The following is a 25,880-nucleotide window of genomic DNA, read 5'->3' on the forward strand; positions in this document are numbered from 1 at the left end:
TGGCTGATCCAAATGATGCAAATGCATGTGTGTGGGGGTGAGTGCATAAACACATATTTTACTTCAGAGCAATTTGCAAAAAAATACTGAGAGCAATTTCTACCCAGGAAAGCAGTGGTGACATTCAGAGTGACACCTGCATCACTCACCACCCGATGTTGGGAGTTAAGCAAGCATTGCTGCTGGATGCATGGGAAAGGAGGTGAGCAGATAGCCCTTACTCCTGCCTCAGGTCACTTCCTATCATATTCACTTCTCTGGCAAATCACAAAGGAGGGAGGGGTGTGGGAAGGTTAACCCAATGAATTTCAGCAATGAAAACAGTGACTTAACAAGCTAAAAAAATTCCACCTAATGCTATTGATTCTCCAGCTTAAAAAATTTGAACACCATCTGATCATAAACCTGGTGCTGAAATTCTGACTCATTTCAGGGCTTTATTCAGAAGAGTTTTGACACTATTAGAGCCAACCAGCAAAGGACAGTTTTAAAAGAAACCAGCACTCTGCTCTATGGGCAGTGTTATCTTCTGCAGAACTGCCTGCGAAGCTGCTGCTGGGCACCCTGACCCCTCCTGCTCTGTTTTCGGGAATCGCCAGCTGGAGCAGGAATCACCAGACTCCTTGAGAGGTGCCATGCATTACTCCCACCAACAGGACAGAACTCGCATAAACTGCATTGGTGCATTAAGTGAGGTCATTGGGTTCTCTTTCAGTTTTGGATTTTGTTTTGGCAACAGGGTAGATATGAGGACAAACATGTGAAAGCTGCCTGTTCGGATGCATCAACCTGAAATCTCCCGTGTAACTCCTCTATTTACTACAGGTGAAACTCATCCTAAGCAAAGAGCTACATAAAGTCTACATGTCATTAAACTGCCTACTTTTATGCCTTGAGCTCTCCCTGTGCACAGAATAAATGTAACCATTAGTCAGCAAAGAAAAACAGTGATCTAATTAAACTAAATACCTTCTCCTTTACTTTTCTGAATAAGAGAACACCTCCAGCAAGTACCAGCTCATTGAAAGAGACAATAGTAGCGTTCATGTCCTTACTGTTCTCTTTTTCTCCTCAAACAATACATTTTTTGCTTTGTTTTTACTTTGCCTTTCTCCATCTTGTATATAAAATGCATTTCATATGCTCAAGGATTGTACAGATAAGGAGATGGGCACTTGTGCTTTGTGTTTGCTTGTGCTGGAGGTTGAACTCACATTGCAAAAATAAAATGTGAGGGCCTGAGGGGCTGCTTGCTCCGTAGAGTAAAAGCAGGGGCCTTCAATGGGGTCAGAAGTGGGTCCTAGGCCGTTTCAGGACCACATGGCAGAAGTGCTCTGCTCCAGTGGGGCAAAAACACTGTGTATGACTTGGCTTCATGATGCATCTACTCCCAGCCTGCAGGACCAGAAGACGGTAGGAGCTATTTGTGGACTGGAGGATTTTCTTTCGAAAGTGTCTTCTGTCTACAAGCATTACTCCCTAGCCATCGCTCTATAAATGTCCTTAAGCTCATTTTAAAGCCTGATAGCAGCAACAGTCGACACTGGAGTCAGGATGCAGCCATGGAACTGATGTACTCACCACAAAGTACCAAAGCAGAAAGTCTAGCAGCTCCCAGCCCTATTCAGGAAAGGAGCTTTATACTACCAGGACTCTTCCACTATCTGAGCAGATGTTTAGCAGAACTGCTCCACACCTGCACAACAGGTCTGCCCCTTTCTGAAATGCTCAGACTGACTGCATGGGACACAAATCAGAGTCTGTTAGAAGCACACAGCTTGCTCCACGTGCATCACCCTGTGATCAGTCCTATGTCTCTGGAGCCCCCTTCCAAGAAAGGGCAATTCAGCTGCTCCTCTGCTGCTGTTGGGAACAGGTAGGAAGGCAGCTGGATGGGCTGGATGCTGCACAGTCAGTCTGCAGACAGCCAGCGACCTTTGGCCCTGTCATTTCCGCACTTCTTTAGATCTGCTTGGTCCTCTACATAGTCTGGGGAGCCCTTCAGCTGGTGAACTCTTGGAAGTTTGGTCCTTGTTCAGCATCCTTTGATTTCTACTGAACAATGCCTTCTTTTCTGACATTTTGCAAGCAGCTTGCTGCCATCCTTTCTCCTGTCTAATGCTTTTACCTCAGGAAGTCTCAGCACACTCTACAAACAATTATCCATCCTTGTTGTACAAATGAGGAAACAGGGGCACATATTTGACTTATGCTTCCTTTTTACAATTGTCCCAGTTTTGGGAAGCTGAATTTGAAACAGTGAATGCAGTTACAGCCTGATTTTCAGAAATGCTGAAATCCAGCATAAGTAACTACAAATACTGAACATTTTGGAAAAACTCAAATCATTGACCCAAAAGTCATGCAGCAGAGTTAAGAAATGAATCCAGATGACCTGATGATTAGCTCTGTCTATTAGCATTCAGTCAAATCCTCCCTCCTAAAATAAGCTTCCTGAAGCATCTAAGACTATGGTCTTAGAATTCCCTTAAACATGCAGCACTGGTAAGACCTGATTTTCAAATGAAAAAGGGGGGTAAAAAACCAGTTCATTGTTTTTTCCTCAAGTGATCACTGAACGACAGTGCAGCTCAGAGTCATTTGATGTCAAAGTTCTTCCTATAAATAAAAATGGAAGATTCTTCTCCCTTTTCAAAAAACATGAAGAAAAAATGTTCTGCCTCAGTAATTCTAGACCTGAGTAATTAAATCTCCTCTCTCTTGCAATCTGATTCCCATGTGTATTATCAATCTGGAATTTCTGGAACTCAATACATAAGGAAGCTATTAAATAAAAGGAAATACTATGACAAAAGGATTAGAGATAGCTCTGAACAAGACTGAAAGACTCCCTATACCAGAGAAGAATCCAGTTCCTTATTCAACTTTTCCATTTTGACCAGTACCAAACACTGCAAAAAACAATAGATCTCCCAGAGCCAGACCACTTCTCATCTCTGGTTCAGAGGCAGAAGAAAAGAGGGAACAAGTTGAGGAGACCTGTGTGGTATTGCAGCAGAAGTGGAACAGCACTACCTGTCTGTACAGTTTAACTGCTCAGCAGAATAGAATAAAACAGAATATTTCAGTTAGAAGGGACCTACAATGACCAGCTAGTCCATCTGCCTGACCACTTCGGGGCTGACCAAAAGGTAAATTGTGGTATTATGGGCATTGTCCAAACGCCTACTAAATGCCATCAGGCTTGGGGAATTGACCACCCTCTCCTTAAAGAAAGGCTTCCCAATACCCAGTTTATGTAAACGACCTGTGAGAAAATTACAAAGATCTTTAGTAAATTCAAAAATTCAAAGTCTTTCCTGCAAGCTCAGAGTTATATCTACTTATCCTTTAAATGAATATCAAAGGATTCACTGCAGCTGAGCTAAATGGCCTCATTTTACATCTTTGGCTTCATGCATTCAAGTTCAGCAATAAGAAACTTCCTTACCCTCTTGGTATGTCTAATTCTGGAGCATTCCAGGTATAATCTGCACTTAAGACAAACGGCCTTATATTTCAAAATTTGTCTTATCCTCGTTTGGCTCCCAGAATTTCAGCTGCTTTCCTTAAATTATCTGCTCACATTTGCTCTCCAGCTGAGCCGTGTTCATGTTCCACTGACCTGACCACTGCCATCTCTGTGATCTTACAGCTGAGAACAACCAGCAATACATTCAGTCCCTGTAAACGTCAAGAGCCTTTCAAGAAGGAGAAGGCAGAAAAGAGCCAGCCTTTATATAACACGGAAAAGTAGGATTTCAGAGAAAAAACACTGTTCAGCTGAGTAATGGGAGCTGCATGCCTGAAGTGGCCGGGTCCAATTCCCTTGGGCAATGCGGACTAGAGGTGTCAGCATTTTGCAGGATTATTCTCTGCAATGGCAGCTGGCAGATATTTTTCTAATAGAGAGCACAGCAATATCATTCACACTCATTTGATTGTATTTGCTGCTATTCCTATTCAAACTCAGCTAATCCGATCAAGTTATTTATTGGCCTGTGCCTTAAAGCTGAGTAAAGAAACACCTTTCATAAAGTCTGAACCCATTTGTTTCAAGTGCATGATTAAGGGCTAGACTTGAGCATTATTGTGAGAAAACCCACTACATTACTCGCAATTTCCAAAATTACTCACAGGTGTCTTGAAGTGGCACTTTTCCATCCAGAGTTTTACTCCTTGCATAATAAATATATAATACAGTCACAAAGGGGCACAAACACCAAATATCCATCTGTGTTTCAGCTGCTGTAGAGAACAGCTCTTTGAGGTAAGAATAGCTCATAATGGCACTAAGAGACTATAATGCAAAATATTTTCTGTGGCTACCAGACCTTCTCCACGGATGTCTCTTGTTTACTATGAAGAAGACAGATGAGCAGCAGTCAGCAAATGTATTTTGGATAAAGTTGTACTCATTTGTAGTATTTGCATTAAGTAACACTAGAAGACTTATGCAACAGAAAAGAGGTTGTCCCAACTGCAATTCTTTCTCTGGTACACCAAGGATGAACTATTGAGGCTTACATGTTTTTTTCAAGAATTGATACCACTTATGCTGGTATTACTAATAATATAGCTGATCTCGGTAATAGTATAACTGGGGCATTTTCTCCTTTTTTAAAAACACCCCCATACATTTCTCTTTCTCTTCTCTGAGGCATTTTTATCTTCACATACAATATTCTCTTTTGCACTATCTTGCCCGCATCACCTCTCAACTAGTTCCTCAAAAGATGGTTATTTGCTTTGAAAGCTTTGGGAATAAAGGAATATTTAAACAATTAACTGCAATCATATTCATCATACTGCATGGTACCATGGCTATGCACTAGAAATATAATGAGAAAGTAAAACTTTCCTTTAGGAAGAAGAAAAGAGAAGATAAATATCCACAGTTCTCTCTCTCATTACTTTCTTACTGCAAATATGTCAGCCACTGGAACACTTTCATACTAGGTCATTACTGTTACACATATTATGTACAAAGACCCAAGGCTTCATTCTGTCATAGATAAGCTATTCACACACATCCTTTTTTCCCCCTTACAGTTTGTTTGCATGGCTGGCTGCATAATCAGTCATAATAAGAAGATATGACTCAGCATGGCTGAATGTCCAATTCTCTTTGGGGATTTTCTTGAAGGTTTGTTTTTTTTTTTTTAACAATTGAAGACCAGAAAAGATGTGTCCCACCCAGATAATGTTAATGTAAAAAAAGTTTTGATTAAACACAGAGGTCAGAGGAAAGGGAATGGATCAAATAACAGCATTTCTACTGCCATGCCCTCAAAGAGGCTCGGGTCTCTTCAGCTCCTCTGATCAGTGCTTCAGGGTGCAGGATCTCTTGTCCCCAACTGCAGTGTGGACAGGGGAATTCCTCACAAAATCCCCTCCTCAGGGTGGCAGGAGGATGCAGGACAGAGAATTGGTCATGTCCCTCAAGGATGGGTATCCTTGATATTAAGGACATATGTGTTTTTCTGGACATCTAAATTCTTTAGATTATCACAATTGTGCAAGCACATAGAATATTTTAAAGTATTATTTATTTCACACATGCAATAGTCCAGTTCCAAGAATCTTCCTAGTATCAGTCAAAATCAACACTCCAGTATGACCACTAAATGAAGTATGTGGGTCCCTCTCTCTCAAAGGATAAATCTCCTCTACTTAAGTAAGTTAATGGCAGTAGCAGTGGACACTGACATCCTGCTGAGCAATCCTGGCTGTATGAATGTGACTGACAAAGATGGTGGAACTGAATGCTTGACACCTCTGCTCCCTGGTTTTCAAGTAAGAGACTAGCCCAGCTGAAAAGGCTGCAGTGTGAGAATATATTTCACCTGGGACAGAGCGAAAAGAGCATTTGGAGCTTGGACCTTCAATTCAGCCAGATCCATTGGCACATGTCTCTATTTTTGACCATCTATGTAATTCTTGGGTGAAAACAGCAGGATATATTTGTGTTTTCCAGAATTAGGGTAAACATGAGTTGTTTACCTAGGGCATTCCTGACCAAAGAACCTTAAATTGTATAACCATACACTAATAATGTCTGTTACTGCATGTAACAGAACAAAATTAGGTTGGCTGAGAAAATCTACATTAAAATCAGCTGATGAAAGGAATCACACTGTAATGTACATACATCAAAAACACATGGAGCTTATTTCTGCGATAATCTGACTATAGAATACCACCAAGGCCAGCAAGATTCCTGACAAACATTAACACAGGAGACTGAAGCCAGCAGCAGAAGTTAAAAATGCCCATGACTTTTAGCTGGCAGTCCCAGTTTCCTCAGAATTCCACACCACATTTGAGAGGAAAGCATCATCTGTACTCCCAGTCTCCTTCCTTAGTGCACTGCTTATGTGCACATCTGCTAAAAATCACAAGCAAGCTACACAGTATTTTAGCTGAAACTCAAACAAGGAAAATATTCAATTAGGCAGAGAGAAAAGCTAACTTCCTCCTTCCTTTCCTTCCTCTCATCACCCTTTCTGCAAGAGAGCAGTAGCAAAACTCCTACCTACTTTGAAACTGGCATTACACCCACCCTGATTTAGTGTCGAAGTTTCTTCCAATTTAATTCGGTTTTAACACATAAGAAGAACAAAACAAGAAATTAAAGCTATGTCATTAATTATTGCTTACATAGAGCAAATACTTCAAAGAGCCAGCAGAGATACCAGGTAGCCAATGCTCAAAGGGGCACAGAACACTTAATCCTGGCTCAGCCACCACACAAGGGCTGTGCTCACCACCACAGCTTGGCACAAACTAGGCAGTGCAAAGCTGAGGCAGCTAACGTGCTCAGGCTGTCATCTTCCTCTCAAAGCCAGAATTTACTCTGATGCCATGAACACCTCCTAGTGGCAGAACCTCCAGCTTTGCACTCGTCCCGAGGACAAGTGCTGCACACTGTAAACCAGGACTGAGCTGGCCATGTTTATCAGGGTTAGGGATGTTAAGAATTGTGCTTCTCCCCCTCTACTGTGCCCTCATGAGAGCCCACCTGGAGTTCTGCATCCAGCTCTGGGGTCTTCAGCACAAGAAAGACGTGGACGTGCTGCAGGAAGTCCAGAGAAGGGCCACAAAAATGATGGGAGGGCTGGGGCACCTCTGCTATGGAGACAGGTTGAGAGAGCTAGGGTTCTTCAGCCTGGAGAAGAGATGGCTCTGGGGAGACCTCATTGTGGCATTCAAAGACTACAGGGAGCTTATAAAAAAGAGGGAGAGATACTTTTTATATAGGTAGATATTTACAGGACAAGAGGGAATGGTTTTAAACTAAACGCGATTAGATTTACATTAGATGTTAGGAGGGAATCCTTCACTGTGAGGGTGGTGAAGCCCTGGCATAGCTTGCCCAGAGAGGCTGTGGATACCCATCCCTGAAAGTGTTCAAGGCGAGGTTGGGTGCGGCCCTGGGCAACCTGGTCAGGTAGAAGGTGTCCCTGTCCCTGGCAGAGGGGCTGGATTTAGATGATCTTTAAGGTCCCTTCCAACCCAAACCTTTCAATGATTCTCTGTCTGTCTTCAAAGTGAGTCCCTCATAACGATCAGTGCTGTCACAAAATGTAATCCAAAGTACCTAAACTTATTCCTTCTACACTGAAGTTAAAATGAATAAGAAATCAAGTACAGTGCCACAAAACACTTCTCTTCAGCCTCAGAAGCTTGTTTACCATTGCTGTAGTAGCTGAACTGCTGAATGAAATATTTACAACTATTCATGCAAACTCATTTTCCTTAGGAAATAACTGATTAGGTATCTCACAGCTGTTCCTGACAATGATTTAAGCCTCTGCTGATCCCTATGAAGACCTGACATGAATGTTAATGTTTTAGAAACCGTCATCCTCAATAAGAGGGTGATGATAGACTCTCTGAGTCTGGTGGTGGTTTACTGCAATGAGGAAGCTCTGCTGCATCTGCAGTTGAAGGATGACACAACCAGCCCACAGTTTTCTCTAACCTTGTAACCCGGGGCTTGGGAAGTCTAGCAAAAGATTGAAGCCAGAGTAGAGCTCGATGCAGAATTATCTTGAGAATTATCTTCTTATCCCTGTCAGAAGTTTTTAATATCTCCCAGATGCTTGCTTCCCTTATGCAGAGTAGCAATCCTGCTCCAGCACATTGCAGCATTGTATGTCATCATTTCACCAATGTTTCCCCATCAGGGCCCTTTGATGGAAAGTGATGTGAGAAACATCAGCTGATTGACATTATACCCTCAATAAAGCATAATGTTAATGTCAGGAAAAACAAAAAGTATTTCCAAGTTTTTTCTCAAATAAAAGCTGTTTCATGGATAAAGAGTCAATGCCAATGCACTACTAGAGAGAGAAATCTAATGTTTAGTTAATCTAATTCATCCAGAAATCCTCTATTCCACAGGAAATTTATCAAAATAATTTACCAAAAAAAGTAGGAAAAAGAGGTATTTATCTCACTATGCTCCTTATTTCTGCAAGAGCAAGGGAGAAATCTTCATCCCTCTCAGATCAACTGCAAAGCTCAACCACGTTGGGCCAAAGATTCCAATGACAAGAGTTGGTCTCTATTACTCTCTCTGGTAAGGGTGATAACTGGGCTTCTTAAGTTCTGACAAGAGCAATTAGGTCAGAAGAAAACTTTTGGCAAGACTCACCAAGTTTTACCTCAAGGTCAATGGACTAAAAAAACAAGTGAAATAAATTAACATTTGCCTGCAAAGACCTTGTAGAGCTATAGTTCAAACAGAAATGAAGTCTATGTAAGTGTCTGAAGAGTAATCTCTGAAACAGTCAGAAATGCTGCAAAAAAGTAGATTTCAAACACAATCCAAAGAAGATTAAACTGGAAATTAATCTCTCTTAGGACTTCTATACATCATAAATAGGCACTATGCCTTCTATTTAAAGCAGCTCATTATCTGATTTATTCACCAATACCTCTTCTTATTCAAACAATTCAAATCAGACTATATTAGAAAATCCCAGAAAAATTTCCTCAGCACTGCAACTTTTGAAATAAGCTGATGATTTATATTTACAAAATTTTACTTACTGCACGACTAAATTCATGTTTGTTAATATAAAACACTGTCTCTAAGGACAATTTTAAAGAAAGATGCTATCCCAGCTGGATAATTTATTAATATTCACATGCTTTCCTTCCAAAAAATCAAAACACAGAAGTTGTTCTTGTTGGCATTTGTCTTTTTTTCATCCCCCAAGTGAAAACAGAAATTCTGTTCTGGTTACAACAGCGTAGCACCAACAAACTCATCATTCTAACACTTCAGACTCCATTTGAACCCTCCTTGCTCTTTTAACTATGAATATATTCCATATAAGGAATTCAGCTCCAGATTCAAAACATATGCCCTGGATAAGACAAAGTTCTGATTCAGCCTCATTTCAGGTTTACAAATGGCTTAGTGGCAATTTAGTCCATTTTTTGGCAATTATTCTCCTCCTCTTTTAGGCAATGGATTTTTGCCCTTTCCACACAATATACCAGGACTATTGCAGAATCGTATACACTTTCCTTCTAACAACCTTCTTCTGGGAGCCTCTCCTTCCATACTCTGAATTATTTCCAGAAAGTCGAAAAACAGAATTGCAGACAATTTTCCCATGTAAAATATTTTTCAGCAAGGCTTCCTGAGTTGTACAAATTTCCCCAAAGAATGGATTTCAGCTCCAGTACCAGTGAGATATAGATCCCAGGAGGTCTTGCTGTTGAAAGGCCAAGTCCCATGAGATGCGAAGATGGGTCACATAAGAAAGTGCTTTCTCAGAAGTCCATGCTGCAGCAGAATGAGAAATATTAATTGTCTGTCCCAGAACTGGCACTCAAGGGCCAGCATAAGCTCCCTGTGCAATTACACATCTCCACATCACTGCTGCCCTGTGGGAGGTTAATCCCAGAGTTTATGATGGAAAGAAAATACAGTAACTCACTTTTCCTATGTTGACACATTGTCTCCACTAATGAGAAGACTAAGTCCTCTGCATAAGCAAAATTAAACAGAAAATGTAGGTGTTAAGATTAGTACAAACAGCTTGTTTTATTAATACTTCCTGCTGTGCCCTTTTCACAGAAAGCCTGCCCCAAAAGGAAGCCATTACAATTATTCAAGAGAAAAGGCAAACTATTAATACTCATTTTTAATATATACATCAGTAGCAGAGTCAACCCACGTCCCACACTTTTGTCTCATGTGACTCATTTAACACACACAATACATAACTTAATAAAATTTGATTGGAAGCAGTTTGATCAGAGTGAATGTTTTTAAGTTACTGTAAATTGAGCCAGTGTACACTGCACTCAGAGACAGGACAAACAGGTTTATGGTCCAACTTCCTCAGCAAGGGGTGTAACCCTCCCCAGCTATTAGAGTCTCCCTAATTGCTGCCTTTGCTGTGACAAGCCAACACACCAACATGTGTGGACCAAACACACAGCATCCTCCTCTATACATAAACACCTATTTGCAGGTTGTACAACAGAGCTTTGAACAGCCTAAATCCAAAGACTGACTCCCAGGAACATCCATTTTTCTCTTCAGCTGATACTTTGGGAGAGGTCCCCACAAAGAAGCTGGTGGAAGTTCATCCTATGTCTTCATCAGGGCCAGGGGTTTATCTCATCCCCTTCAGATAAGGCCTCTGCACTCGCTTGGAAATCTTCCCATAATGCTGCCAGGTCTATACAAAATACCTATGTGCAGTGGGAGCTCCTATCAGCTCACCTATTGCTCATTAATTACTCAAAAAAAAGGTTTACTTAGTATGTTGTTTATGATCAAAACTTTATTGTCCAGAAGCAATGCACTGCACTGTGCTGTGCATTAAACAAAGATTAAAGTAGGCTGAGCCCAGAAGAGAACCAACAAACGTTATTAATTTATTTTAAGCATGTGTATATGCATTTGTTTGTGGGCTGAACGGATGAAGCAAGAGAGGAGATTAGCATTTTTATGGGTATGATTCCTGCCATTGCTACATACTCAAAAATCTTGCCTAGGCTTGGGCAGTTTGTAAACAAGAATAAACACACTTACAAATATCTCTGCATTTATCTATTAGTCAATTAGTTAATCAATCTGCCTATAACCAACACTCAACAAAGCACCTCACATTTACTTATAGGTGAGGGGAAAAACTTTGATGATCCTTCCAACTCAGAATATTCCATAATCATGGGGAGACAGAGGCCCAGTGCAGGTCTGCTGAGCTGTGATGCTGCCGCTGGATAAAGAAGGGTGAAGTCTCTGCCCAGAGCCGGGACACAGAGAACAGTGCAGGGACAAATGCAGGTACCACACAGCAGCCAGACAAAATCTGGGAACTTAAGTGTAAAACTCTGAAAATACATTTTTATTTCACACAAGGCCCCTGCAGAATAGCCCTGAAGAACTGAGGTTCCAGAAGCTGATGGAAGGTGACCTGCAGGGTGGCAGAGCCCTCCATGCCACGGGAGAGTGGTGGTGCAGGAAAGACTAAATCCTTCGCTGTCCCTGCCTGCCTGGGACACCAGGTGACAGGGATCCAGCTGAAGGGTAGTACAGCTGTCCCAATCTGTCAGCTCGGCAAAAATCAGGTAGCAAAAGTGTTGAAGGCAGTTGTTAGCCATGGTCACATCTTTGATCGTACCTGAAACGTGTGTGGCCTGCAAATTGCCCAATGCTCACCTTCCACCACCTGCAACAGGAGCCCAATTCCAACTGCACAAGTGTGTGTATTTGTGTGTGTGTTTGTGTACGTGCATCAGTACTCCAAAGTCACAGCTCAAAGGTCTTGCTCTGCCTCTCTCCCTCTCTCCCAAAGAAAGATATTTTTTGCAGCATTCTCCGTGGTAATGTTTAGCGAGCCTCTCGGTTACCATAGAGTTATGCACTAAAGGAACGTCGACAAATTAATCAATTGTATAATTGTGTTTGCCTAAGAATACAAGTCAGTCAGGTGATTCAATGCATTTCAACAGCTCCATGGAATTTGGTTAACACACTTCCTCTTCTCACCATCTCAGTGTTCCCCTCATCGGTGCTGACGTTTTTCAATATTTCAATTTCCCTTTACAGGCAGATTGGCAGTTGGGCAATCTGCTGCAGGCTAAGTTGAGCTGTTTTCCGTCTTCCTTACCTGCTTAATTTCTGTCTTATCTACTTTCTTCTCTCTTTCTTGTAATAAGATGGACATCATACATTCAACTTTACACTAACCACATTATGTTTTTAAAGTTACTAATTCATTACTAATGGTCAGCAGTCACTTCTTTTATCCTTCATGACATTTTATTTTATCCTGCATGATTTAGAGAATTTTGCTCTGATCAGCACCAAAGCAGAGCTGATACTAAGTACAGGTTTCCAACTTATTTTATGAATATCAGGTTAAAAGGGAACACCAACCCAGCACTCCAGTCTTGGAAAACAATGCTGGAAAACAACATCTCTTCAACCTGCCAAGAAGCACCAGAAGCCCAAGAACACATCCTCACGTCACACAATAAACTTATGACACATCTAAGAAGCACGTAAGATTAAACTGTTCTGTGACACAGCAAAGGGCAGGTGAAGATCACTGCCAGCACTGGAAGTCCACAGAGCTATACAGAGTTCATTTACACCAGCAAGAGAAGCAATAGATACCAGAAAACACACCATGAAATATAATACAGATAATACAGTTACTGGCAACACAGTCTGAAGGAAAAATGTGTCTGGCTCAAAATCTGATGAACAGGTTGAACCAGGGAGCATGCTAGAAAAAATCTGCAGGCAACTGTGCCTGTCTAAATGGTACATGGAGTCTGTACTGTACATTTTCAATGTCTAGTGATTGAGAGGAACTCAGATGTGGAGAAAAAAGATTCAAACCTGCAGCAACAGAGAAAATTATTTCTGGCCTCATCTCCCAAGAAAACAGGAGAAGACTTGATACATGGGGTTAAAAGTGTAAAGAAACAAGATCCATTCTCCTTTCAAGCATACATTAAAAATATGACTACACTGCAGACCAAAGAACTAACTCTGCAAATGTAATTTCCTATCTCCCAGAACTCTCTAATTTAATTGTATAATCTCTTTCATAAGATTATCAAGATCTATCTCAAAACTACCCTAATTGAAAGACTCTTATGCAACTTCAGTCTTTGGGTAGCTACAAGGTTTCTTCTAATTCCCCACCCAAATTTATTCATGACCAATTTAGAAAATTTGACCTAGTGCAGATGCTATCTTTTAGCTTATTTTTTTCTGCCGTCTTGCTATATAGTGGCAATTGTGTGTATGCAATAAAGTATTGCAGTAAAATACTGCAATGTAGCCTGTCCCTTTCACTGGCTCACCTGGCTAGAGCTAGGCAAATGATGCTCTTTAACCTCACTTTGTACAACAGATGGTCTGTTTGTGTAACCACATCTCTAGCCCTCGTACCACTGTAACTTAATATTTTCTTGACGGGGTGTTTGGAACTATGCAAAACATCAGTAAACCACTCCAAAAGCAATGTGGAGCTCTTGTATTGAAACCCTATACGATGATTTGTACAATGACTGTCATCACACTTCCCTGAATTTCTCATATTATTTTCCTTTGGTATCCAAGGATGTCAGTGGTCCCCTTCCCAGCTGTATCTCAGCGCTTGCTCCCACGTATTTTCTGAGCAGCCACTGCATCCACATCTCTTCCCTCTGTCATGGACAACTGATGAGCTCCTATTTCACACTGGAAATTCTTGTTATTGGTCTCTATGCTTACAACTTTACTTGGCTTTGCACTTAGCACTATTAAATGTCATTTTATGTCTATCACTCCCAATCAACAAAGTAATCTAAATTCCTTTCATGTGATAATCTGATCCTCCTCTGTACTGACAATACCTCCCAAGTTTTTGTCATTCCACACCTGGGCACACACCCAGACCCTGCACACAGGTCAGAGCAGATCCATTCAACAGGCCCAAGCCTGGCCCAAGCAAGCAACACCACCAATCTCCCTCCATCCTGATGACTTTCTCTGAATACCTCTTTCCATTCAGACAACTTTATTTGCATGCAATGGTCGTATCTTTTCTTTGGCAAGGTTCTTTTCCACCTTTCAATTCTTGTCTTGAACCACCATCTTCATTTTAAGTCATAACATCCTGTGGGGCATGGTATCACATGCTTAGCTTTAGATAAATGACATTCCTATTCTACCCCACCTAAATAATATGTTACACTAAAAACATGTTAGTCTAATACAATCCATTTTTGATAAAATCTTGTTGTAATTTATCCTGCTTCCTCATTTTTCCATGTCTAATTAATCTTTCCTACAAAATACATTATGAGACACTGGGTACTGTACTGGGCTAACGTTTCCTGCACTGTTTTTTTATTTTCTGACTCTTTAAGGACTCCCTGTAAAGGACACAAATGCTTGCCCTCTTCTGCATCTGAAGAGACATGGGAGAGCCTTGCTGCAAACTATGCAAGCCTTGTGCCACTGCTTTCAGCATTCCAGGACAGGGATTATTGGCACCTCTTCATTTGTCTCACCAAGATATTTAAGTTTTGCCTATTTTCCCTGGGTTTTTTTGAAACGTTTGCTATTAATAGATTTCAATTGCCTGCAGATCTGTCAGTAATTACACTCTGTAATCTGTTCCAGATTCTACAGAAGGTTCTGCTTTCATGAGAAAGCTGTGTCATTATTTAGAGTTCCCCTTCCAGCTTGGTATGTCTAATTTCAGTTCTGTGTAAATTGACTAAGTGCAGGTTTTGGTTGAACCCAAATAAGCTCATTTGAACCAAAATAAGAATTCCCTTACACAAGGTCATATTAGGTTAATCAAATCACTTTAAAAACAGACAAACTAAATTGGTGTAATTTCCCCATGTACACAAGGCCAAAGACAATAAGGAATATGAAGTAGGTCAAAGTCAAAGTTAATTGCACACGCGTTTGTGGTTTGACTAAATCTGGTGATTCTGAGTCTAGGCAGATGTGCAGCCAGCGAGCCCAGCTGTGCACAGAGCTCTTGTTGGAGCCTGTCATCACCTCAGCCTCCCTTAAATATGGACTTAAGTGAGACTGAAGTAAGAATAAATAGCACCTTGCAGGACTTTTCCATAGGGACATTGCTCCTTCAGCTTCTGTGCCATGGGGCATATAGGCCATACACTTTTGGCCTTACCAAAGTAGCAGTGAAACAAGGCAAAAACCAGAATGGCCTCAGCCTGGGCTGAGGATGGGACAGAGCTGGTGGACCTACAGCCAGGTAAGCCCATCATGAGAGCCATACTGGTGGGCACAGAGCTGCTACTACAGCAGTACATGGCAACAGCTGAGCCAGGACTCACTTGGAAGAAGGGTGTCATCCAGGTCCTAACAAATAAATACAGTTATTGTACCTGCCTGACTTCCCTGACAGAGATTTGTCACTGAGGTGATAGAGAGGTCTATCATTTCAGTAATACCAGAAAACAGTGGTTCATACTGTTTTGGTTTTTCTAAGTTTTACTGTTCTGTTTAAAGCCATATTATTTCACTAGGATCTGTAACTGTTCCAGTACAAGCCTGAATTCAGTTTTCTGATAAAGGCACATAGCTTATTTTTCCAGTCTTGAAAGAATGATCTATGCTGACATTAAAACCTTTGTACCATTACATGTGAGTCTTGGGAGGTTGAGTAATTTAGGACAAAACAATGCAACTTCTGTGCACAAACAAGTCCTGGCTCCAAACTGTAAAGACATCCTACCAATATTTTGATACTACTAACTAGCAGAAGTTGGATTTGACATCTGCATCCTCAACGTAATGCCATTTCCTCCATCATGAGACTTTAATTATGAACTACTCATTTGCTAATTTTAATCTTTGAACTATTTTTGCGTACTTGACATATGTCTTAAATTAGAAAAATAATGTAATACAGATATAGTCTCAGTGGCTAAACCTCAGGAACCATCACATACCTTATTGAAGTTTGCAGTTTATAAAAAAAATTTCAAACCAATTAACCTCTAAATCAAGTAACTGTAATCCACAGCTTAGAATGATCAGGATAAGTGAGCAGCAAGCAACCATTCTTAGCCATTTTCATTTTTCCTATTACCTCTTCCAGAAAAATTCTAAAGATTTGGTAGTACACGTTTAGCCCAAGAGATAAAAATACCTCCCTTCCACACAGATTTCAACTTTTGGCTTTCTCTGGAGCTTCCTGTCCTCATTAGTGCCTGCTGTGTTTGTCAGGGCTCCATCAGCTGCAGAGTCCCAAGTGCTGTTGTTCTGGTTGTCCCTGGTGCAGCTGGCTTACTCTGATTAGCATATTAGAGGAGAATGATCTCCTTTTGTTTTGTTTTTAATACTGTTTCTAAAAAATTCAAGATCCAAATACATTTTTCTAACTGAATGACTATGGTGAGGGATTGCAGCCTAGGAAGTTTATAAAAATTACACAAAAACCCAACTAAAACACCACATTGTCAGACATTCGGTACCAGGGCTTCACACTGCGTACTCCTGAAAGTGTCTGCTGCTTTAAAGAGCATCCGTTAGATCTGTGAGGACTGTAAAGCCTACATATCAAACCCATTAAGAGCTAGCTGTCTCTTTAAGCCAAATTCGCATTTCCAGAGCTAGGGATTAGCCAGCAGTGATCCAGCAAAATAAGGACAGGGGAGCATCCGCATTCTGCTCAAAAATGAAGGAAGTGACTCCTCAGATTTTCTCATGTATACACCAGAACATCTCATCCCTCTAGTGAAATCAGCACCACAGCTTTCACTGCACACAGCAAAATAAACCTCAGCTAATAAATAACCCTACCCTCCTCAGGCAGATAAGGCATAGGGCATTTTAACAGCTTTGATTTCAGGGACATTATTTCCGGGGCCACTCCCCTGCTGAAGGAGACAACTTCATTCAGAGATCAGGGGTAGCTGGCACTTGGGTGCTAGTTTTGTCCCCGAAAAGGGACTGATGTGCTGGACTTCTCCAAAATCCACAGAGCAGGGGCCTGCCTCTTGCCTTCGGGGACTGTGGCACTTCACAAAGGACTACAGTTCTTCAAACCGCGTGTGATACCTCACTGATGAATCACAGAGGGCTCAGCTCCGACCTGTGCTTCCAGTGCGAGCTACCCAGAGCAATCACTTCACAATTTGTTCCACTAAGGACCAAAGCGTGGAGTTATTATTCACAAATCTAAGGCTGAAACGTGAGGGACTTTCAAAGCCTTTGTAATTCCCCACTTATAATGTAAACATTCTGTAAAATCAAATGACACAACAACTCTGGTTTGAAGAATGACTTTTCAACCTGGATTTTAGATGTTATTTTTAGGTGCAAGACTCATTTCGAAGGTTTTTCTCCACATTGTTTTCAGTCAAACACATTCCTTGAACGACGAACTTCAACACAGAACGATCAGACCCATTTCAGTCTCCTGAAAATCGGTTTCCGTCAATCCCAAATCACCGCAGCTCTCAGCTGCTCTCATCCCGTGGCTACTCCCGAGTAGCTCCATGCGCCGAGGTCCGTGGGCACTGAGGGACGGGGATGTTGGTGGCCGGCCTTGGGATGCACCGCACTCCTGCATCCCGGTCCCGGTGCCCCCTTCCCACCCGCCCTCTATAGCCGGAGCCCCCCGGACACCCTGCGCTGCGTCCTGTGCCCGTCTTGACAGTACACGGATTTTTAAAGGAAAAAAATCAGAAGACTTGAGGCTATCAGTTTTCATTTTCAGAACTTACCTGGGACTGTCCAGGCAGTGTCCGTCGAAAGTAGGGTGGAGCGCCGAGTACCGCGTACTGGCCCTGCAGCAGGGGCTTTTCCGGGGCTGCCCCCGCTCCCCGCGGGCTGCAAGTGCGGAGACCCTCCCTCCCGCACTCCTCACCCCAGTAGGGTTCGTGGCCCCCACGGCCGTACGTACCGTCTAGGAAGATGGGCGTCCCGGAGCTGCTCTCAGTGCCATGCCCAGCCCTGGCGCGGTGCCCCGCCGGCGACAGGGGTTACCGCTCGCGGCGGGGTCCCGCTGCTCGGCGGTAACATGGCATGAGCGCGGGCAGAGCAGGGGGCAGTGCTGGCAATGCGCGGCGCGGGGGTGGGCGCACGGGGGATGCGGGCTGCGGGCAGCCTCGGCGGGACTTGTGAAACTCGGCTGTGGCGGCTGGTTGTGTAACGCGCCGGGCTGGGCCCGGCCCCCCGGCACTGCACAGGCGCGCTGCTTTCCCGCCCCGCCGCCACCGGCACCCGCAGCCGACACCCGCGGGCAGAGTGCGGGCGTGGGGCGGAGTGGAGCGCAGGGGAGGAGCGCGCTGGGAGGAGCGCGCGGAGAGCAGCGCGCCTCCGCGGGCGCGGGGTCCGGACAGGGCCGGGCAGGTGACGCGGGAAGCGGAGGTGTCGTGCGCCGAGAGGAACCGGCGGAAAGTAGGTCACCGCCGCCGATCCGCGGGTACCGGCCTCGGGGTGGCCCCAGCCGCGGGGTCCTGCCGGGACCGGCACGTCTTCCCTCCGTGCGCGGCTCTCGCCGGGCGCCGCGGAGTGCGGCCCGGCTCCGGCTGCCCCGACGGACCCCGCGGCCCTTCTGCGCTCCGTGCCAGGCGTTCGGCACCGTTTCTCTGCGCAGCACGAGCTGTGCCCTGACGGGATTAGTCATCCCGTACCATGAGTCACCCATTTAATATTTGCCGCTTCCTTCCTCATAGGTTTTTTGGGTTTTTTTAAATTCCTTTTCTCCACTGTAACTATTTACCCTCCTCTCCAAGGACAGCGGGCAGCTCCTTTCCCCTGCCCGCGACTTTCCCCTGCCCGCGACTACAGCCGCGCGCAGCTGCGGGCGCGGAGCTGCAGCCGGCGGCAGGAGCAGTGGGTCCCGTTGGCGCGGCCACGGTATCGCCGGACAGTCGGGCTGGGGCCGCTGCTCAGTCGTGACATGTGGTCCTGCCCATCGCCAGGTTTGATTTATGCTCCTCTTGTATCTGGAAGCAGTAGGTACCACACCTGGGGCATTAAGCCTGTTCTGAAGTCCCTCTCTTCTCAAGGCGCTGCTGGGTGGGGACCAGCGCTGCGGCGGGAAGCCACTCGTTGACGCCGCAGTTGGGACGACTTGGGAGAACATCGCTGGGTCCCTGACTCCGGCCCCGGGCTGCTCCAAGCAGCTTCCAAAACTCCTTTACCAACAAGTTAATTTTTTAAGGTGCTTTTTTTTCCCCGCCCCACTTCAGGTCCTCTTGCAAAGCTGCTCCTTAACCTATGCAATGCTGGGAGAGCTGCTCCCTCTGGGAGCACATTACTGCTAGAAGCCCTTTCCCACAGCTGGCATCCTCACCGCTGGCTTTCTTTGCTGAGCTAAAATTCCTGTTCCTCTTCCAGCCCTCGTTCTGCTGGATAAAAGGGGCAGGCCATGCAAACAGCCTGCATGGCCCCATCCCCACAGGTGCCTGTGCCCCAAAGCACAGTACGGGGGACAAAAGCAGAACCACAAATGGGACAGTGGACAAAATACTTTGCTATGAGGTTTTTAATATGGACCTGATGCCAGTGAGGAAAGGGAAGTGACTTTGTTACAGCAATAACCCTGAGGAACATCAGCTGTTATTGATGAGGACATGTAAAAGGGCACCTTTGCATGAGGTTAATATTTCTTACTTACTTTCCTATAGGAGGCAAAGAAAATAGCTTGGTTGTGCTGCCTGCCACAAGTGGCAAATCTCTTTTTCTCACTTAGGGTGGGTTTTTGAGGTACACGGCCTTGTCATGCAAAACACAGCAACCCTTCCCTCATTCATGTGATAAAAACCCTTCCTGTTCACTTTCAGGTGAGATAAGAACAGGTATCAAATGCGGCATTTCTCTCCACTTTCACTTGGGTTAAGGTGTGTCTCTGCAGCCTGCAGTGCAGCCCTGTCACAGCAGTGACCATCACCAATGGGATGTCACTGCCGCCCTACATGGGCATGCAGATACACATTTGGGGAAGTAGATGAGGAATGATGAGGACATCGAACTCTGTGACTGCGGCACTTTAAGATTAACTACCCACAGACGGATGGGTGGGAAGTACAGGCAGGCAGGATGTGGCCCCGAAGAGGCTGTGGTAGGTTTCCCCTAAAGGTACAAGTGCCACAGCCACTGCCCTGAGTTGTGCTAGCAGCTGGCCAGGGGTGCTGGCACTGCTGGGACACTTCCATGATCACCCCCCATCCCACATACCTGACAGGCACAGGAAACAGCATCAACCCTGATGCCTTCAAATAGAGCAGATTGTTCAGAATTACCACTTTACTTCATAAAAAAAACAATATTTGCTGACCAGAAATCATGTTTTACTTGAAGTGTTTCAATAAACTCCCCTGCAGTCCCTGGCAGGTAGAGCTAGCAGACTGGGCAAATACAGGGGCCTCTCCTCCTGCAGCAATGGTGAAGGAGTTTTCATATCAATTACTTTAATTCTCTCATTTAGAATAACACACTTTCCTCCAAGATCTTTCAAAAAGTTAAGAAAGAACAGGGAAACAGACATATCTGCCACTGCAAAATTCACACATTGTTCAGCAAGTTGTGGCGTTGGGCAGCTTTGGCTGTGCTCAGCAATAGTTGGCATAGCCTCAAATTTGTTTATATTGTTAGTTTTTGACAGTGCTGCATTGCAGAGACATGCCAGCAGCAATAAAACCAAGAGAGAGCTGGTTTTGGCCAGAAAATAAGAACATCAGAGAAAAAAAATTATCTTTCGTGTTCTTATATATATTCTTGTGTATGTTTTTATATGTGTTTTTGTGTGTGAAGTGTGTATATATATATATATATTTATATACATGTACATACATGTATATATACATTATATATATATATAAAACCCAGCAGCCTGCCCCTGCTGCACTCGCCCAGTGGATTGGGAGATCCTGCAGCCTCACAGACACCACTAAGGAGCAACATAATTAAATGAAGAACTAGAAGGATACCTTGGCCTGTATTTTGGAAGCTCATACTCCCATTCGCTATCTATCATCCCGAGCGAAGGGTTGTCCAAACTAGCTTTTAAATTACACACTGCAAAAACTCCTACCCAGGAAATGCTTGCGTTGTTCAGTGCTAAGTCAACAACCAGTCCCGGATGAGGCACCTCAGCCTTGTCTCCCTCCAGAGTGTGCCCAGAAATTCAACGGGATGCTTTTCCCTTTTCACGCAGTAGTAAACGTGAGGCTTGGGATCAGGGAGATGAAAAGAGAAGAGAGGAACTGAGATGACAAAGAGGAAAAAGCACCCTTGCCTTGGTCCGAAGTGGCTGTTTCTGCGCAGGTTCCCCGGTGGCTATGGGATGCGGCAAAGAGCGGAGAGCTGGAGCGGCTGAGCCCAGCTAGCGCTCGCCATGGGAAGGTGCGGACGAGGGCCGCGGGAGCCCGTTCCCGGCTCTGCCCAAGGCAGGGACACAGAGTTAATTGTGTCAGTGCTATTGCACAACACTGTTGCCTTGACACTGTGTCATGTAAAGATTTTAAACTGCCTCTTTATTAGTCATCCTCTATTCATTTTAATTGTGCCTGATAAGCAGGACCATTTCACCTTTGTGTTCTCTGTATGCACTTATCGTGCATATTTATGTAGCCCAAGAGACTTTCAATCTCTTCCTGAAGCGTTGGTAGGTGCAGAGGAATGAGGAGGCATTGCCATCACAGCCTGCTGGGGTTCTCACTGTTTGCTTGCTACATTTTCAGAGCCCTGCTCTCCCAGTGTGGGCATCTCCACACGTCCTTGATCCTGGCACCAAAAATGCTCTGACTTAGATTAAATGCCTGGGAACCAGTAAGAAGGGATAGGCTGATTGCAACATGCACCTAATTTTTTTTTTCAGGATCAAGTGCTGTAGGTGTGTGCTTGACACCACGGGACTCACTTTGATCTTCTCCCAGGACAGAATTTTCTATGGATTAAATTCTTGCCTCTGAATTAGGGTATTGGTTATTTAACAAAATCAAAGCTGGGAGATGAATAACTAATTATTTGATATAATGCAAAGAATACAGTGAAAGTTTTTGAATATTTTAGTCTCACTTATTTGCAACATAAAAATATACTGCCTGAGAGTTTACCTGTGTGAACTCTGTCCCTGAAATTCCTTATCTAGCCTTATCTTTGTGAAGTCTGAAGTTTCACTGAAAGTTTCTGGAAATAGTGTGTTTTCCCTTCTATGGTATTATGACCTTCTCCTCACCTCAAACATCCCCTGTGTTTTCAGTGGGAGAAGGAAGGGCCCTTTGGCCAGGGACAATACTGCCTTTCCATAAGGGCAATGCAGCCAGGTGTCCCAGCTGCTTCCATAGTACCTGGAGCACTGCAGAGACTGTTTGCTTAGAGCGCACGTCTGCTTCAGGAAAGGTAACAGAGCCCTTCTCCATCTGGAAATGGATCTATTCTCTGGGTTTATTTCGTTTCACCTTAATTTTCCCCATTAAAAAAGGCTCAAAGCTCGAATTCAGGTTTGAACCAGAATCATGTGAGGAGATGGGTAAAATCCCATTCCCAATTAAGTTCAGAAAAAGGAATGGAAATGCCATTAAAAGCAGAACAAAAACCACATTTACTCCAGTATGAACAGGATTTCCCCCCAGCATAAGATCTTGCATTCCTGTGGGCTGAAATGAGCTTCTCACTGTCCTACCCAGCATCTTTGAGGGCCACTTTGAATATTTATCCAGCTGCTTAAAAGTATTATGAACATACATGGATCACCATTTAGGACAAAATTCCACCTAAGCTCTTGAGAACCAACAGGAATATTTTCATTTCCATCATCCAGGACCTTATTTTGTTAGAAAATTGTTTAAGATGGTTCTTATAGAGGCAACAGTAGTACCTAAATTTTGTGCATATTTAAGGCCCTGTGTTGGGCCACTCCCTTGTGCTGGAGTAATACCTTGTCCAGATAAATGAATGTATTAATTTGAAAATCTGAGAAGTGCCCAAGTCATATTTTTGGCCCAGAAAAAGATTAAAGAATACCTTACATGTGGTTGATCATACTTCCAAAAATAATTATTATTTTTATAAAGGAAAAAAAGTATTCTGTCTTAACTGCAGTAAAATATTCTCTGAGAAGTATTCTTGTGATCTGTTATTCTGCCTAACTCAAAGACAGGAAGAGGGAAACTTGCACAAACAAGAGCATGGTTGCCTTCTCCTGTCCATATCCTTACATGAGAGCACACAAGCTAAAGCTAAAGCTCTTTGACTACATTTTATCTTGATCCCACAGGATGATGTACCTTTGAATTAATTTTCTTTGATGCTTGGTTCATATCTTCTAGACTGTGCTGAAGACAAATTCAGACTACTGCATTTAAATATGGGTTAAGTCACCTCTGATTAGTATAATCAGCTACCAAGGAGCCTCTTGAACAGGGACATAAAATAGAAACTTAATAATAATTATGTTAAAGGCACAAATCCCCCTGAATTCAGTAAGCAAAGGACAAAGGAGCAGAGGGAGCACCAGGCAACAGTAGCAGCTGCAGTACTGCCCTTGGATGAAGCACAGAGGAAGAATAGACAAGTCAGTGCAGAATTACTGTCTATTATCTGCAAGTGCATCCTTCCTAATACATCATAGTGGTTACTACTTAGCACATTAAATCCACATTGATAAACATGGATATTTCCTATTAATACTTATGCTGAGCTTTATTCATACGAGGTGGTAACGCTTTAAAGCTTCTTTCTGGTACTTGTCCATTCTGTTACTTGATCCGATACACAGCATTTGGGAATAGTGCAGGTCAACTATTCCTCTTGCACTGAAGGTTTCCACTTTGCCTCTTGGGCCTTAGGGCACATGCAAAGGTAACATTATCATATCATAGTTTTCAACATATTGGATTAGAGCAGCAGCTTGTGCTCCAAGACAAAACCTAATGAGCTTCTGTCCAAACATACCAGATGGAAAGTTCGCCTTGTCACCTGGACTTCCTACTGCAACCCAGGGTCTGACCAGACACCGAGGTTGTACCTGTGGGTAACAAAGGACACACTTGTTGGGAAGGCTGTGCTGGTACAGGAGCTGCCTCCGTCCATACCTCCTCATCTTTCTCACAGCTACTGTCATTCTCCTCCTCTGTTCTGCCTGGACTGGGCTATGGCCAGGGGGCTCCCAGATATATCCTAATCTCCTCCCAAAACTGGGTGATTGGGTCAGAAAGTGGCATTAGGGTGGCTGTGACTTGCAGGCAGTTCCAGAAGCCCCACTTGCCCCCTGTGCAGCCTTGCTGGTGGGAAAACCTTTCCTCTGCAGAACTACCTGCAATAGGGTGCTGAGAGAAGCTACTGCTGATTTCACTTTGTAAGGAAAGCAAATTCTTTTCATGACCAAGTGACCTGTGTGGCCCTTTCCCAGCTCTGTACAAGAAGGCATTAAAATCAAGACTATTTAAGATGGATAAGGATGCAGCAGAAGGCAGGGCATTTGTGTGGAGAATACAGTGGGGTTGACACTTCTACCACACCCTGGTTGGCAAACACTGAAAAAACAATACAAGTATATCTGTGTATATCTGTGTATGTACCTAATACAGTGCAAACTCACTCACCTCAAACAATCACTATGGAAAGGCATAGTTTGACAGTCAAATTATAAATGTCAAGCAGTGGCTTTTTAGGCAAAAGCTGTGCCAGCCTCATGGTCCGAGGGACTGCTGACAACACAACCCAGACACTGTAAAAGACAGAAGCCTGAAAGCACAAGGCCCAGGGCAGGGCTCTCCAAACACCTCCCTTAATGTTCTTTTTAGGATACGTAGAAAAGAAAATGTATGTCCTTCATCCCTGCACCAAAGTCAACAGGGTTCTTGGGTAATGTCCACTGTTTTCCTTCTGCCTTTCTTTAGGAAAACACTGAAACCTTCTAAATAATTTCCTGAATGCATAAAACAGGTGGATTGATATTCAACAGAGATTTTGCCCAGGGAGCAGGATGGCCTGAAACCTTCACGAGTTGCTGAGGCTATGCCACTCTGCTCAGACCTAAACAAAAGCAAGCTAAATTGCAAGCCTATGAGATTTTATCACTGTTTTACCACAAAATGATACTGAAATGTGCAAAAAAATACTCAGAACTGTGTGGTATGTTACTGCACTCTCTACTCACAGAAAAGCTCATGCTTTTTCTGGGCACGGGAGAGGTGCTGAACACCATCAGTGGATTGCTTATGGTACTGGAAACTAGTATTATGTGACAGATTTTGTCTACAAACAGTGTTGCAAAAAGTCATCCCTAATAAGAGGAAATAAATCTCTAACTAACATGGAGAAATCAGGTTCATTATGCAGCTCTAAGTGATGGCATTTTTGTGTGTCTGTAGAAAATGAGTACATGAGACAGTTGGAATTTCCTCATCTAAATCGCAATATCAATATCAGTTTTGGTCAGGGCTTGTGAATGAGAGACTGGGATTGGAGAGCTATCTAGTGAGCATGTTTTCATGAAACTCAGGAAGTGTTTTGCAGAAGTAAGACCCGTGAAAAACAGATTGCATTTTTGGTCTTTGTACTTGGCTCTTTACTTGGCCCAGACATGGTGGTGATCATGACAGCAGTTATGTACTGCCACACTTCTTATCCTGATCCCAAACCTTCACTACATCTCTGACTGTCTTAGAAACAGTTTCTGGTTCTCTCCTCATTAAGAAACCACCTCTCACTTCTTATTCCAGGAGAACATCCATCTTGTCTGGCAAGCCAAACAGGACCTTCCCAGCACATTTGCAGGCAGCCAGATGAGCTTGATGAGGTTTTTTGTGTGGATTTGTTTTGGGGTTTCTTTTGGGGGGGTCTGGTTTTATGTTTGTTTTTTAATTTCTTGGGGGGGGGGGTTGTTTTGTTTTGTTTTTTGGGG

The 25,880-nt window shown here is 43.5% G+C and overlaps 2 protein-coding genes across 14 annotated transcripts in view; one reads left to right on the top strand and one right to left on the bottom strand.

Annotated features, from left to right (window-relative positions):
• The window catches only part of PASD1 (PAS domain containing repressor 1), a 115,160-nt gene that overhangs the window by 37,903 nt on the left and 51,377 nt on the right, over positions 1-25,880 (bottom strand). For 2 of the 5 annotated variants that reach the window (XM_014881534.2, XM_088173433.1), the window contains exon 1: positions 17,925-18,138. The exons of 2 other annotated variants lie outside the window; for them this stretch is intronic. The gene's annotated coding sequence lies outside the window, so the exon portion shown is untranslated. Of the gene's footprint in view, positions 1-17,745; positions 17,812-17,924; positions 18,139-25,880 lie in introns of those variants that run through there. One more of the 5 variants, XM_088173431.1, reaches the window with a different exon arrangement.
• The window catches only part of LOC148222184 (uncharacterized), an 83,158-nt gene continuing 75,443 nt past the window's right edge, over positions 18,166-25,880 (top strand). For 5 of the 9 annotated variants that reach the window (XR_015806908.1, XR_015806909.1, XR_015806904.1 and 2 more), the window contains exon 1: positions 18,248-18,421. The gene's annotated coding sequence lies outside the window, so the exon portion shown is untranslated. Of the gene's footprint in view, positions 18,422-18,928; positions 25,776-25,880 lie in introns of those variants that run through there. The other 4 variants (XR_015806905.1, XR_015806907.1, XR_015806903.1 and 1 more) reach the window with 3 other exon arrangements.

Source organism: Sturnus vulgaris, chromosome 14 (assembly GCF_052056855.1).
Source record: "Sturnus vulgaris isolate bStuVul1 chromosome 14, bStuVul1.hap1, whole genome shotgun sequence".
In the NCBI taxonomy this organism is placed as follows: Eukaryota; Metazoa; Chordata; class Aves; order Passeriformes; family Sturnidae; genus Sturnus; species Sturnus vulgaris.